General features: G+C 38.9%; 2 protein-coding genes across 2 annotated transcripts in view; one reads left to right on the top strand and one right to left on the bottom strand.

Annotated features, from left to right (window-relative positions):
- NDUFB3 (NADH:ubiquinone oxidoreductase subunit B3) overlaps positions 1-1685 on the bottom strand; it is a 10592-nt gene extending 8907 nt beyond the window's left edge. The window contains exon 1 of the mRNA XM_007469210.1: positions 1631-1685. The gene's annotated coding sequence lies outside the window, so the exon portion shown is untranslated. The remainder of the gene's footprint in view (positions 1-1630) is intronic.
- Positions 1686-2025: 340 nt separating this feature from the next.
- Positions 2026-5684, top strand: part of HYCC2 (hyccin PI4KA lipid kinase complex subunit 2) — a 66671-nt gene continuing 63012 nt past the window's right edge. Inside the window, exon 1 of the mRNA XM_007469209.1 lies at positions 2026-2085. The gene's annotated coding sequence lies outside the window, so the exon portion shown is untranslated. The remainder of the gene's footprint in view (positions 2086-5684) is intronic.

Here is a 5684-nt window from a genome sequence, read left to right as displayed (position 1 = left end):
ACAAGAAAAAAAAAAAAAAAATTTTTTTTTAGCCATATTATTTATGCTAGCCCCAAACTGTAAACAACTCAAATGTCCAACTATGGAATGGATTAATTATGGAATATTACACAATGAAAAACAACATGCAAAAGTATGAATGAATTTCACAAATATAAGAATGAGCAAGGGGTGAGTCAGAAAAAAAATACACACTTTGAATCCCATTTATATAAATGGAAAAACCTAACAATTCATTTTCTAGGAAAAAAATTTAAGTGAAACAAGTAAATGATTATTACAAGTTAGGATGCTGGTTACCTCTTGCTGGAGGAGATGGAATCACAGAAGCTCATTCAGGGAGCTTCTAAGGCAGTGTTTTTCAACGTATTGTAATTACTGTACCCCAAAGGTGCTTTCTTAAGACTCTTTTTTCCCCCTAATCATGTTCTCACCCTACCCCTCCACATGAAAATTTAATACCACAGTTTATGTACTATGGCTCTTTGGAGCGCCACAAACTATTGTATTATCTAAGGGTTTTTTTGCCCTCTCACCCCCACCCAACAAGAACCATTTTTTACCTCCTTAAAAGGCAATCACCTCTGCTAAGAATGCATATTTAAGTTTTTGGCAATGCTTTATTTCCTAACCTGAGGGGTGGTGATCAAGTGTTTGCTTAATTATAGTTCTTAAAAATGTACTTATGTTTTATACAGCCTTCTGTTATGTATACTTCACAATAAAAACTAAAATTAGATAAAGTGACTTAAATCGTGCCAAGGACTCAACAAGAGGTGATCATTTCCCTTTCAGAGTTTTTCAAACAAGAACAGCAAGGAAATAAGTTCAAAAAGGAAAAAGCATGTAATCATGAATTTTTTTCCACCTCCTTCTATCTACGTATGTTTGGAGTGAACCTACAAGTTTGTTGGATATCAACCTCCACTAATGGGAGCTGGCTCTAGTACAGGAACAGTGTTGGCATACTTTCCCTGAGAAGGAAATAAAAGGGTAATGCCGCTTACACTATATGTAATTTCACAGTTTACCTAAGACTTTGAAGTATATATTCCAATTTCTCCTCATTTAAAAATTGTACCATAAGAACATTAGAAAATAAGACAAATTAACTGTTTTCCCCTTTAGTGTCCCTTCCAGTCCCTGTATCCGTGTATATGCAATTTAATAGTAATCACACTAAAAACTGATGTGATTTTGTACCCTTTTAACATTGTGTCATAAACTTTCATACCAGAAAAATCTTATTTAAAACTGTACTATAAATGCTCGTGAGGCAGGCATTACAAGTATTCCTATTTTACAAATTTTCGATTTGAGTGCGGTTGTGCCTTCATTCGACTCAAAGATAAACCAAAAAACAGGGGTCGGGGGTGTTGCGGGTGACACAGAAGGAAAAAAAGCATCTGGACTTAACAACCACAGTGATCCTCACAGCATCCTTCTACAACCGCCCCTCACTACCCCAGGACTTCATAGTTCTCTCCTGCTAGTTCTTCGATCTCCTTCCCTCTTGAGCTACTCATTCTCATCACCCTTCTCTATTGAGTCTCTCCTTTCCGACAATCCCCGGAGTACAGTCTCATTCTCATTCCCGATCAAGAGATCTACCACCAGCTCCCCTATTTACCTGACAGCAATCTGACCTCTCAGGACACTCAAGATTCAACCCACCAGCCGGAGGCAACCGGAAACGGAAGTTGTCACCTCGAGTACCTTACGGCAGGGAAGCAGAGGAGAAATTTAACATTCTGGTCCTGGGTCACAGATTCCTGGACCAGGTGGAGGTGACATGAAGGAGGATGGAAGTGAACATTTTCCCCGCACATCTATGCATCCGGAGTCTGACCGAAGTAAGAGAAACTGTGGAGGACAGAGGGCGGGGAAGAAGCGACGTGGTCCTTCCTCGAGACCGGAATCTTTAGACTCTGCACAGGGGGAGGGCCGCGGGCATACTGCTGCCAATCAGCGGTGCTGTTGTTGGAGCGTGGAATCACCCAATGGGAGGGCCGGTTGTTGCGCTGCAGTTGGCCGGCTGCTGCGGGAGGCGGTGGAGGTAAGAAGCTGGAGGCAGAGGGGTGACAGGTAGGCGGCGGCGCTGTCTCTGGGGGACGCGGAGTGCCAGATAGGAGGCATTTTCTTCTTCTCCGGCTACAGGAACTATAGAGGGGATCTGCCGAGGGTGGTCTGAGAAGGCGGTAGCCGGAGTGTTGGGTGTTGGTGGTTTCGGAACCTTTAGGGGACCAGCTAGCAGCTTGGGAGGGTCGTGAGGAGAAGGCAGCCGAGGCGGGTGGAGGCTGAGCCCTGCGGGGCGACGTAGGGGCCTCAGGCGTGGGGGGCTGCGGTGGCGCCGGCAGGAGACGGGCGAGAGGCCGGAGCAAGACAGCGTAGTGAGGGCTGGAAGAATTCCTTGCACGGAGCTCCGAGAGAAAAGAGGACGCACGGCATTGCAGGCACCTGAGAGAAATCCTAGGGCTTGCTTCTTCTTAGGGCCGTTTTTCAGGGTGGGAACGGAGGAAGTGGAGAAGAAAGATATTTATTGGCGGCCAGATCCTTGGAAGTCTTAGTAGCTGTATATTATGTAATCCTTGGCCGTTATTTACCCAAACAACCAGGTTGCCCCTCCTGGAAGCGGAGGTCTTGCAACCTCTTGATGTGTGAGGATAGTTTTTTCGTTTGTTAGACTGTTTTGTACCCTGGCAGGCTCTGTGGGCGAAGCAGCATGAAGGATAGAGTAGTCACGAAGAGCTTATCCCAAATATGGACTTGGGTTAAGAGATGTGTTAGTCTGAGATGAGCGTGGCCAGGTTCACGTTTTGTAGTTCGTGAATTTGTTTTGAGGGTCAAGGCTGACTACAAATCTTTTTTTTTTTTCTTTTAATCTTCAGGAAAGTGGAGACCCTCAAAAATCTATAGTAAGAGGTAAGTGCAAGTTGGAAAATGACTAGAAAATTAGTTGGTAGATTTGTTTACCCCCTAAATATTGTGGATGTTAGAGACTGAAAATTAGGTGGTGGTCTGATTTTGGTGGGGGGAGAGTCGTCGTTTTAAGTAATTTGCTCTATGCGTCTGAGAAACCAGTTTGAATTATTTATTTCTTAGATTTAAAAAGTATGTTCTTTGAACCTCTCTGGTAGAGGTAAAATGTATTTACAGACATAATTAATTGTAGATTATCATGTTTTTTCTAAGTTTTTATAATTCATTATTTGCACAATGAAATACAGAATTAAAATAAGAATTCCATTCAGTGTGTATTATGGAATGACAGACTACATTAAAAACTTGATTTTATAGCTCATTGGAAAGCAGTTTTAAAGGAAGTGTTATAAATTTCTAAAATGTGAGCTGATTGAAATGTTGCCTTTAGCTTAGAAGATAAAGACTCATGTAGTATTTATTAGCAAGTGTATCATTTTCCTGAGCTTACTTTAATACTGCATGTCAGAAAAACTTTCTAAAATGTGATTTTTTTCTATTATTGATAATTTATATTAGTGTATCCCAGAAACTAAATTGAAAAAAAAATTTTTTTCTATATGTCATTTGGTAAAGAGAGCTGGATCATTAGAGTTTGTTCTGAAATGTTTAGCATACTGAGATATTTATCAGTGTTTCAGATAAAAATTTTGATACTTGGTGTTTCATTCTTTGTCATTTTATCCTTTGGCAAGAATACTCTCAGTCCAAAGAACAGTTCTGCTTCTGTTTTAGGTGCAGTTCTGTAGTGTGAGTACCTGTGAACAAATCTCTGCTTTCATGCAGGGCATATGTGTCTCTGTGTGTGTATGTATGTATGTGTTTCTTCTTATTATGTAACCAGCCTACTAGAGTTGTCTTAGAGAACTAATGGCTGATTTTGAATGGCCAGTAGGTGGCCTTGTAGAATGCAATAAAGTTGAACATCGAGTAGGAAATTACCAAGTGATTTAAGGAATGCTAGTCCAAATTAGAATATAACAATAATTGGCTGATTATTTATACATCATTGGAAATTCTCTTTTCTGATACATTTCAATATTGTTTATAAGGAATTTGAAACAATGACTGTAAAGAAGTATAATTGTTTGCCCTAAAATGGGCTTTGAAAGCTTGTTTTTTAATCCAACTCTTAAGCTATCTCGACATGCGATATGGATTTAAGATTGTTTGATTGTTTTTTAATACAGTTTTGTCATCTTATTGTAGTTTATTAGGTTCTAGAATGGTTAAGATTTTCAGCTTGACTGAATTTTGTAATAGAAAAATCAATGCTACATAATGAAAAACTAAAATGATAAAACATGGGCAGAAAGCCTCCAAACAAATTAACAGCTGCACAAAATAATACTTTGTTATTTTTCTTTTAATGCTTTGTTATGTTCTTTTAAAGAATAGAGGAATTCTTGTCTTTCTTTTTCTGTGGCTTAGTTTTTTTGATGTCCCAAATAGCTTCTTTTTACATTTTTATCTGACTGGTAGACAGTGTGCTTTTCTCAGGATGATGAACTGAACATTTGTCATTGTCTAAAATATATAATGGATTCTGGAGGGAGCTGGCACAGAAAGATTACGGCTGCTATTAGTACAGCCCCTTACCTGCAGAGCTTTCTGCTGTGCTCTTATCACTATGTAGCTCTGCTCCTTTTGCCTGCTGTTGATACAATGTTAAAAAATAGAGTTGGACCTAATTCAGGCATTCTCCATAAAAGTGAGTAACTCTGAGAGAGTTCCATGTATATCAGAATAATCTAGGAGTTAAAATAAAAAAGGCGCACATGCATATCTGTTATATCATCTCCACTTCCCTGCAGAGTCTTAGTGGTAGGGGGAATATGAAGGGAGGCAGATATATTTTGAAGGAAAAAAAATTTCCCTGGATGATATGGTTTATGATGGGCTTCTACTTGAGAATCATTGATCTAATTCAAGGCTCTCACACTGTGGTGTGAACCACAACAGTAGTTTTAGCTTGAGAAAAAGGGCTTCTAAATCTATCAGTATATTATAGCTCAATAAATTTTCACCATTTAATGTCATAGCTGGGATGATGGATTTTCTAACCAGGATCTAAAGTTGCCAGAAATAAAAATTGTGCTGAATGTTTTGGTTGGGATTACTTTTTACTTGGTACTTAGCTGCTTTACATAAACCAAGCTAATTTCTTTCATAATTCAGACCTGTGCTTTGCACAGATATTTACTTGTACCTGTTCTCTCAATGTCTCTGAAAGCTATCTAGTAGTAAATTAAACTAGAATTGGAAAATAAGAATTGAAAGTTTGCTTGATAAAAGGGTTTCTTTGCAATATTGCTATGATATGATGAAGGTATACATTTATCTTTTTGTAAACAAATAATATATATTAAAACTTGAAATTGTGAATGTGTTGACTTTGACACAGGTCTTGTTTAGAAATTCATGGTTCATTCTTATCAATCCTAGACTTTCTGTTTGGGTATTTGTCTGCCATGGAGACAAGTATGAGAAAAAGTAAATGAGTAGACTCTAATTTTGGAGAAAGGAGTAAAAAACTCAATTATGTAATATATTAAGGGTGTGACTTTGATTACTTATGGGATTATAGTTCTTTCTAAGTTTGAAATACAACTGCCAAAAATGTGGTCATAAAATATGGTAAGTGGGGGCTTCCCTGGTGGCGCAGTGGTTGAGAGTCCGCCTGCCGATGCAGGGGACACGGGTTC

The sequence above is a fragment of the Lipotes vexillifer genome, unplaced genomic scaffold, assembly GCF_000442215.2.
Source record: "Lipotes vexillifer unplaced genomic scaffold, Lipotes_vexillifer_v1.1 scaffold648, whole genome shotgun sequence".
Taxonomy (NCBI): Eukaryota; Metazoa; Chordata; class Mammalia; order Artiodactyla; family Lipotidae; genus Lipotes; species Lipotes vexillifer.
Note: the sequence above shows the minus strand (reverse complement) of the source record. Positions and strands in the feature narration are given on the sequence as shown.